Here is a 10420-nt window from a genome sequence, read left to right as displayed (position 1 = left end):
GGCCTACGCCTGTAATTCTAACACTTTCGGAGGCTAAGGTGGGTGGATCACATGAGCTCAGGAGTTCAAAACCCCATCTCTACAAAAAAAATACAAAAATTAGCTGGGCGTATTGGCACATGTCTACAGTCCCAGCTACTTGGTGGGAGAGGGGAGCTGAAGTAAGAGGATCGCTTGAGCCTGGGAGATCAAAGCTGCAGTGAACTGAGATTGCACCACTGCACCACGGCACTCCACCTTGGGTGACAAAGTGAGACACTGTCTCAAAATAAAAGGAAAGAAAAGAAAACCAAAACTCAGAGCATTTACATTACAAACCCAAGGTCAACTTGTTATAGGCAGCAAGGCTACTATATCTTTCAGACTCCAAAGCCCAGGCCTGTGCCATACTTCTCAATTGGGGTTTCGGTCACCACTGGGGTACATATGGTCCTATGCCATGACATCTAGTTATGCAACAGATTGCAAAATTTGCATAAAATTTTAAGATTAAATCTGAGACATGCCAAGATGTCCAGGCATCAGTGTGCGTGCTCTTTTGCTAAAGTGAGTCCTTCTTTGGAAAAGTCTGAAAAATACTGCATGTTTATACCACCTAGAATGGACCTAGGCTGAAAGACAAATTGCTGAAGCCAGAATCACCTCGACTCTAGTGAAGGAAAGGCTAGAGACAGTGCCAGAGCAAATTCGTCCGTGCATTATATCCTTCTTTGATGCCAGGCTCCTATGTGCACACAAAGCAACTGGTCCCTTGTAAAGATTACCCAGTGATGAGATGTGGCCTTCTCATTTTTCGGAATGGGGAAATGTCAAAAAGCAAGCCTGTCTCTGTGTTTCAAATGAAATTTTTAACCCTCTTCTCTCTCATCCCCCCAAAAAGATTTTGACCAATTGAAATATAAACCTTCTTAATACAAATAGGCAAATATCCCTACCTTCCCGCCATGGCCGCTGGAGGCCATCATCACCACCTCTGAGCAAATGATGGCTGTGCCACTCACACATCCGATCTTGTCAAATCTGCCAGGGATCCCTTCACCGAGGCTACGGACTAGACGTAATAAAACTTTGTTTAAAAACAAAATCTAGGAATGGATTGGAGTTTACAAGTTCGGGTTCAGCTAACACTGAGACCACCAAAGTGACGGGCAGCCTGGAAACCAAGTATATGCTCACTGATTGTGCCCCAGCATTTATGGGGAAATGGAACACGCGAGGCCCCAAGACTGCCATGGAAGATCCGCTCGCATGTGGACTGAAGCTGACTTTCCATTCATCCTTGTCACCTAACACTGGGGAAAAAGCATGCTAAAATCCAAACAGGGTATGAGTGGGAGCTCATCAGCCTGGGTTGCAACATGTATTTGGACATCAGTGGGCCTTCAATCTGGGGCACTCTGGTGCTGGCTTAGGAAGGTCAGCTGGCTGGTTACCAAATGAATTTTGAGACCACAAAGTCCTGAGTGACCCAGAGCAACTTTGCAGTTGGCTATAAGACTGATGAATTCCAGCTTCACACATGTGAATGACAGGACAAGAGTTCGGTGGCTCCATTTACTGGAAGGTGAACAAGAAACTGGAGAGCGCTGTCAATCTCCCCCGGACAGCAGGAAATAGTAACACTCAATTCTGAATAGCAACCAGGTATCTGATTGACTCCAAAGCCTGCTTCACAGGTAAAGTGAACACATCCAACCTAATAGGTATAGGATACACTCAGGACCCTAAAGCCAGGTATCAAACTGACACTGTCAGCTCTCCTGGATGGCAAGAACGTCAATGCCAGTGGCCACAAGCTCAGTCTAGGACTGGAATTTGAAGCCTAAATGAATACTGTACCATCCTTTAACTTTTAAGTATTTTGAACCATAGCTACCTTTAGAAGTTAGTGTATCTTTTAATGTTGCATGTCTGAGATGCAAATATTGCTAAATATCATATCAGACCTCCAGATTTTAAAGACTGTTCAGTTTTAAAATGTTACACTTTCAGAAGTACAGAAGAAGCCCATTCCACAAAAGGTCCTTTCAGCTGTAGACTTGGGGGGAACTAGGTGGCCCCTCTAGAGATGCCAGGTTTCTTTTTTATCCAGAAAAGACTGCCATTGGAAGCTGATAATATGTAGGCACTTTGTAAATGCATATTGAGTGAATGAATGAAACTGCGACTTCCTGAGAAATGAACCGTGATTTCCTAACACTAATTGATGAGCGGCTCCTTACTAGGTGGTGTCTATGAACTCACCTGAAAGGGACTTTCTAAGACAGATCTTTGTGACCTGTTTCTACGCCAGTTCCTCAACACCACCAAAAGGTCTGCAGGGCATGGTAACTGTTTCTTTTGTGCCATTTTGAGGTGGAAGAGAGTAGATGGGATGAAACCAATAATTCAGGACTTAATTTCATTTTATGTTGTGGTTTTTGTTCCTTGCACCAGAAAATGAAATAGCTTCCAGGAGCTCCAACTATAAGCTTGGAAGAGGCTGTGTGATTGTAATCACATGGTGACAACACTCAGAATCTAAATTAGACTTCTGTTGTATTCTCCCCACTCTAGTTTTTAGCACTTTAATGAATACATTTTAGGTTCTTCCATTTTGTATGGAATTAGAACCGCCCCTCTTCAAATGCTGTAATTAACATTACTTAAAATTTGAATAGAATACTGAAACCTCATCCTCCTATTGTCTTTATTAATTAAATGTAAATCAATAGGGAAAAAACAAATAGGCAAATATCTAACTACTATCTAATTTGGCTTCACATACAGACTTAAAAGAGTTTATATTAATTTTGCAATATTGCATTTGAAACAACTTCATTCAAATGCCTCATTCACATCTTGTCTTTATTGCTTTCACCATTGCTTGACTCACTTTTCTACCAGGTTAAAAAGCCCATGTCTTTCTTACAGTTTAAATTAATTAAGAGATGGTTCTTTTCCATTGCATGGATGCTGTCAACGAAAATCTCATATCAAGCCACAAGAACCCAAGTTGTGTATTTTTTTTTTTTTGGAAAATTGTTTTGTTTGTCTTATATTTCTTTGCAACCTCTACATTATCATTTACTGCATTCCTCCCAAAAGTAATCTTTGAAACTTTAAGCCTTCCTTACATTCAACATTTGAAATTACATGATCATTACACAGGGGTACAAGTGAAATGTTATAATTTAAATTGTGTTTAAAATAATTTAAACTGTGTTAAATTTTGGTCTTTAAAAAAAAACAATTTTAGCTGATCTTAAAAATTTTTCAAAATTAACATTGCTTAGGATATTTTCAGGCAAATGTGTCTTTCCCAAATATATCTTTATTACTCAAAATTAAGTATTAATAATAGAGCCTGTACCAAGTAATCGCAAAGTCCCTCTTACCTTAGTGATAATTGCTTAAGGAAAAGTGATAAACTCACCTTATAGTCAGGCATATATAGCAACTATTGTACTAGCGCAAAACTTACCTCTAGAACCCAAGAGTTCAGAATGGATTCATATAGCTATTAATGATTCCAAATTATGTTATACCTACCCAGCATAATGAAATTGGCCACAGCATAATCGAACGTTTCTCTTCCTCCTGTCTCCATCTTCCTCTCTTTCCTCACTTGCCCATGCTTGATTTATATTCATAATTCAATTTAGAGCAATTTATATCACTTGCTGGGCCTACTGCAAGCCCCAAATTAATTATGACTTGGTAGTTTGGGGTCATATCATCATAGCCCTTCTTAAGGGAGTGGTTCACCAATGAGGGAGAACCTAATTTCATCTGATTAACAAAAGTAAACTTCGACAAATTCAAACCCTTTGAGCATATCACTTGCAATTTAATATAAGTATATTCAGGGGGTCTTCATTAAATGCTGACATTCTTTGAGTGATATTTACCTAATATTATTGGCTGACATTCCCAGTGGTGCTGTTTCTCTGTGTTTCTCTGAGCTCTTTCAATTCCTAATAAAAATGTCCTTCTGTGCTACTCATTTTCACATTCCTATTTCCAGCCCTGAGTCTCACCCAAGACCCACTCCAACCTGATCCTTGGAGATCGTTTGAAATCGATGATGTTCTACCATCACCTCAAACTCAACATTCACAATAATTGAATTTATTTTACTGCTTATCTGAAGAATTTTCTAAAAGATAGTTTTCTGTCACTCACCCTGGGAAAGAGGGAATGAAGCTTACACTTAATATAGAATGTATGGGTCTGTATGAATTAATTGACATAGTGGTCAGAAAGTCTTGGCCCATAAAATAGTTCCACTTCCTTGTATTACTAAATTTTGCACCCTCGAGCAAGATTTTATACTTTGAGCTAATAATACGTACATGTTTTTCTCTGCCTGGGTTTTGTGTATCAAGTGAGAAGTAAACACCTCCTGCTGCTTCTGCTGTTAATTCCCTCTGAGTAAGCACTGCTCTGTTGTATGTGTACATATGTGTGTTTGTGTATATGTGTGTGTCTATTTGTGTGTGTGTGTGTGCAGGTATGTGTGTGCTTATATACCTGGTTTTCATGAGTGTGTATTTGTGTGATTGTTTTTGTGTGTTTCTATGTGTACATGTGTGTTTCTATGTTAGCATGTGTGTATGTGCTTGTGTTTGAATGTGTACATGTGTATTTCTATATGTGTGAATGTGTGTACAGTGCACACTATAAGAAGATTCAACCTGGGTCACAAAGTGTAAGGCTTACAGTTGGCCTGTCTCCTCTTTGCCCTTCAGCTGGAGCTCTGCTCTTGTAACTTTCAAGTCATTTTCAGGGAGGGTCATTCATATCATGTCCACCACCAGCCCCTTCAGTCCAGAGTACGGAATGCCTTGATTGAGACCGTCTTGTCTTGAAGTCAAAGGAACATAATAAGGCAAATAGGATGTTGGTTCCAATTTTTGTTTTCTTGTACACCACATCCAATAAAGAGATACCTTTTGTTTTAGTTTTACATAAACATGTCCTCTTTAGAGGGGTCAATCTGCTCAAACAAGCTGGGTTGGAGAAGAGAAGCTGTTTCCCATTTCTACAAACAACTCAGAGACCAGGTACAACATTCTCCTGATAGACCTCCATACACACATTCACACACACTCACATGCTCACAATACATTCAAGTCCACACACACACACATTCACAGTCGCACATTCCCACACACTCACATACACACCCTCATTCACACAATACTCACACACATTCATATCCACACACACTTACATACATAAATACACGTTCTTGCCCATACACACTCACACACACACGCTCACATACACATATATTCACACACAAACACACACATTCACATACATACACATATTCACACACATCCATGCCCACACACACTGTCACCTAGACACACACACTCATTCACATACATACACGCATTCATGCACACACAGACCCATTCACACCCACACCCACACTTGCACACTCCTCCACACACAATCACACACACATCTGCAGTCATGCACACCGTGCATACACTCAGAAGCACATGCATGCACATAGCCTTTTCCCCTTCTCACCAGTCATATTTTTTCCTCATCTCTCAAGGAACAGGGCACAATTACTCTCTCTGGTTCTTTTATAGTGTCTGGTCTGTCAGCTTGTCCTCTCTGTCCCCAAAGCTTCATTTCAGTGCATCTCCTGACACCTGAGTGACGCACAGCTTCCTCCTAATGAGTCTTCCTGACCCCAGAATCTTTACTGTAGCCCACCTTGTCCCGGCACCAGGTCCATTTTCTTGATCACATCGTTTTCTTATTCCAGCGGGAGCCTCCTCATTGATGATCAACAAGTCAGGCAAATTTAAACGTCATTGAATGGGGAAGGGGAGACTGAAGATATTTCTGGGTGGCTTGGCTGCCTGTTCGTATGGGGATAGGGGAATTGATGTCTCAGCCTGTCTCTTAGACTCAATAGCCTTGTCAGCAATCTCCAGAAACATAACCATCTTGCACAGGCCCTCATGGTATATTTCTATTTTTGTGCATGTCCTACCTTCCTAAAAATATCATAAGCTTTCTGAGGATAGGGATGGTGCTGAAGCTGTGAGCTCATCCTCCACAGTAGCTGGCAGGTACCTTCCTATGTGAGTGACTCTCGGTACCACGTCCGTGACCTCTGTGATCTTGGGCAAATCATATGAGTTCTATGAGCCTCACTTCTCTTTTATGTAAAGGAGACCAAGAATACCTGCCTCAAAATGTTTTTGAGAATTGTATTAGCCAACGCAGCTAAAAGGCTCACCACAGTACCTGGTACACAGTAGGTACTGAATAAACCATAGCAATGGTGATTATTTGCTCAATGGAATGCAGCTGCGTCAGCTAAAACCCTTTGGAGAAATATCACGCAAGCATTTGCTGCTCTGAAACTCTGCCTAGGATACAAGGAGGCAGGTGCCACAAACAACGAAGTCTCCAAAACAAATTGCCACAGCCAGAGTTTTATCCAGGACTTGGATTTTGAATAACAACGCTTATAAACAAAGTAGCTGGATTGCAGGAAACCCCCAAATCCCCCCAGAGATCAGCAGCACCATCCCTTCCCACAAGAGACAACCAAACAGAAAATGAGCTGTGTGTGCAGTTGTGTGTGCCCCTATCTCAAGCATTGAAATAAGCTCATCTTGAAGTGCATCTCAATCTCTCTCAGCTGTCTTCTCTCTGAAAAGCACCCTGGTGTTCAGCTGCTCTCCAGCTCCCGTGGAGAAGGCTGAAGCTGTACACCTACCTTCATGGTAAATGCTTCATGTCCCCAGAAAGGAATGGATGGTTTCAGTCTCCCCTTTCCCCTTTTTAAAAAGGTCATTTTAAAAGTTATTGCTTCTTTGCTACCACTAGATGGTACTAGCCAGCTGCTTGTCATATTTTTTAATTTTGTGTTTTGTTTACTGCCTCTGAGCGTTAATCCAAGAAGGCTGATTACAACACACTTTGCAGAAATGGGGCTTAAAGAGACCTTGGCAGACATCAGAAAGTAACTTAGCTGCCATTTGTTAGCTGTGTTACTGCTTCCCCTGGAACTTCATTTATATAAAGTCCCTCTTTGCCCCATCCTGGCTAAGGAAATATTTAGTGTCACACAGATGATTCATACCGCATTCGTTCATATTTGGGACCTGAGGAAGGCTTTAGAGAGATGTGGAATGCAATAACTGAATTGATGGCAGCCAGAATGAACACTGGCTTTTCCACTCTCCTCACGAGTCATGTCTTGCTGCCTCTTTATTGAGGATACCTCCAATACCTCTGAGGGTATCTCACTCCTCTTGCCTCAGACTCCCAGCAGACCCCCAGTGCCTTAGGTTTTCCGTATAGATGCTTGGATCATCTTTCTCTTTTCTAGAAGGGAAAGACAGCAGCGGCTACTAGAAAAACTCATGGGACATGCTCAGAGAGACTGGGGAGTATGGCCTGGCAACAGATCTCTTTCTTCACCACAGTGGCGAAGGACAGACCTCTCCTTAACCCCCCAAGCTCTCAAGACATTAGATGCCACTAAATCCAGAGTCACAGGAGATGAATGGATTGTCCGGAGTGGGGAAAGAGTACCTGACATTGCAATCTGTAGTCGGTCTATGAGAATAAATGAGAAAGTAATGTAGCAATACTGTGCTAATCCAAGATTAGTCAAGAGTAGTTATTTGGAGATGATTTTCACTGAAAGACTGAAAGATTCATGCGAAATTTTAGTTAAAAGGAAGTGATGTTTAGCTATGATCCAGACCTAATTTTAATTACAATACAACCTCTAGTTAACTATGGGCAGTTGGAACAATTGCTTAATCTTTCTGAGCCTCAGTTTTCTCATCTGGAAAAAGTAACATTTTCTATGAAATTATTGAATGTGTAACTGGGGTGGGACACAGGGGCTCAGCTCCCTCCCCATGGTTGCCAAAGATGTAACTGGGGGACAGGAGCAGAGCTGCGGGGCGTCCCAAAGACGCTTTCAGTTCTCCCATCCGATGTTTTCCCTGATGTGCCCAGTTCCTTGGCCTCTCCTGCTCCAAGAATGGGGGAAGGGGGCCAGGAGGCACAGTGAGCTTACCCTTCAAATAATACTGTGGCCCCAAAGAGTTTAGCAGAGAGTGATTTATTATTAGGAAGAGAGAGAGAGAGAGAGAGAGAGAGAGAGAGAGAGAGAGAGAGAGAGCGCTCCCACGCTGCCATGGGAGGGGATGCAAGGGAGGAATCCGCACAAGTAAGGAGCAGCGGGGGTTTTTAACCTTGGAGTTATTCCCACCCCATTCATATTCTCATCCAATGAGAGGAGTTCTTTCAAACTTCCGCTGGAGTGATTGATCTTTGACTTCGATACTGGATTGGCTGCTAGGTCTGCAACAGGGGCCTCTCCTCCCAGAGATATTCGGGGGCTTTTTGAACAAAGGAGCACAGCTGGATTTTCCACCTAGCCACGCAGAAGTCAAAGAACTCTAGGTTCGTGGATGGGGGCGTGGATGGAGGCTTGGCGCTGGGAAGCTCCTGCCAACCACGCCCCTTGTGGACTCCAGGAGAAGTTTTCTGTTCCTTAACATAGTCGCTCAAAAAGACTCCAAAAAATGTCTGTCAAGCTCCTAGAATTTAGCAGGAATTTGCCAAATGTTCCTCTCTCCTCCAAGTAGCTGCAATGGAAAGTAGCCCCACCCCCACCCTACCCACTGTCATCTTCACCCATACCTTTTCCTAGACTAGAGGCTAAGTTCCCAGGAACTACTCCCCAACCACGGAAATTATTGTGAAATGCAGGAAAACCTGTAATGCCAAATCTTTGATTTCCCATGCCAATAGCAATGGCTTCCACACCTTCTTTTTTTATGCCCCAGTCACATTGAAAAGAGGCTCCTTCAAATCCTGGGAGAGGTTACCAGCAGTGAGACAGGTATATTTTTTCATCCATTATAGTAAAGAAAATACTTTATTTCCTTAAATGGAATTTTTCTATTGAAAAGAGAAACAATTTTGCTTCATTGCTATTTTTCCCAAAAGTAGTTACTAATGCCCAGTGTGGCAAATCAAACAGACACTGTGAAATGATGGTGCAATCTTTTCTGTCCACATTGAAGGAAAGTATAGTGAAATTACCAGGTAGTATCATACAAATAATTGCTACAGAAACACAGCATGACATTAAACTAAGATACAGAAAAAGGATATTTCATCTCTAGGTATAGAGAACAACAGATTTAAAAAGGAATAATTTGAGTTGACTATTACACACTCTTAATATATAGGGATTCAGGAAAAACTATTAAATAGAAACTTTACTACCATCTACCAAGCAAGTAGCTGGAGTGAGTAGATTCTCAAGTTGGAGCAAGAAATTTAAAAATCTTCTGCCTATCATTAAAAATTATAGACATCTCAGTGTTAGTAGCATCTACAGAAACACAAAAGTAAAAGAAAAATGCTAAAGAGGGAAGTCTGTAGGGGCAGGAAGTACAAAGAATAAAATCTACTGTACTACAGTGTCTGCTTTGTGCTTTAGATAACTCAATTTTTTTGGAGTGTTCTGTTTAGAAAACATCTGTTAGAATAAAAACTCTGGTGGATTTGGTAATAGTCCAGTATTTTGTTGAAAAGAATTCCAAAGCCATTGTAGGGTTCTATGTCAAAGACAGTCAAAATCAATTAATAATTTCTGCCGTGTGTACTGCAGGCAGAATTGAATAGTTTAGAATCTCCCCAGTGTACCTCTAGTACCAAATATATAGAGGAAATTAAAAGGCCACTACACATGCCCAGGAGAAGGTATGGGGTCACAGAAAACCTAGAAAACTGTAAGTGTACACCTTAACCTATCCTCAGTACAGAGACAGTCTATAACAGTGTGCATGCACGCGCACGCGCGCACACACACACACACACACATACCAAGAATGGTGAAGAAGTAGAACGTAACTTCCAGAATTAGCAAACTATTGGATTCAAATGTCTAGTTTTCAACAACTCATGCAAAGAAACAGGAAAGTATGGCCCATGCAAAGAAAAAAATAAATCAACAGAAATTGTCTCTGAAAACAACTTGATAAAAGTTATACTAGCAGAAGAGTTTAAAACAATCATCTTAAAGATATGGAGAAAGTCAAGAAAATAATGAATGAACAAAATGGAAATACCAATACAGAGATAGAAAGTCTAGAAAGATAAAATATTTCTGGAGCTGAAAAGCACAGTAGTGAAAATGAAAAATTTCTAGAGGGATTCCAGGGCAGATTTAAGTGGCCAAAAGAAAGAAGTGGTAAACTTAATGATAGGATAATGGAAATGATCAAATCTGAGAAATAGAAAAAAAATTGAATAAAAGTAAACAGAGCTTAAGGAACCCGTAGGATACCATCAGCAGTCCAACACACACATTTTGGAAGTCTCAGAAGAAGAAAGAGAAAAAGGTGGATAAATTGTTTGAAACAAATAATAG

At 41.1% G+C, this 10420-nt stretch overlaps 1 pseudogene; it reads left to right on the top strand.

Moving 5' to 3' along the window:
• Window positions 1-984: 984 nt before the first annotated feature.
• On the top strand, window positions 985-1826 carry LOC108310840 (annotated as a pseudogene).
• The last annotated feature ends 8594 nt before the right edge of the window (window positions 1827-10420 follow it).

This window comes from Cebus imitator, unplaced genomic scaffold (genome assembly GCF_001604975.1).
Source record: "Cebus imitator isolate Cc_AM_T3 unplaced genomic scaffold, Cebus_imitator-1.0 Scaffold108, whole genome shotgun sequence".
In the NCBI taxonomy this organism is placed as follows: domain Eukaryota; kingdom Metazoa; phylum Chordata; class Mammalia; order Primates; family Cebidae; genus Cebus; species Cebus imitator.
The sequence above is the reverse complement of the archived record's forward strand: the minus strand, read 5'-3'. Positions and strand labels throughout refer to the sequence as shown.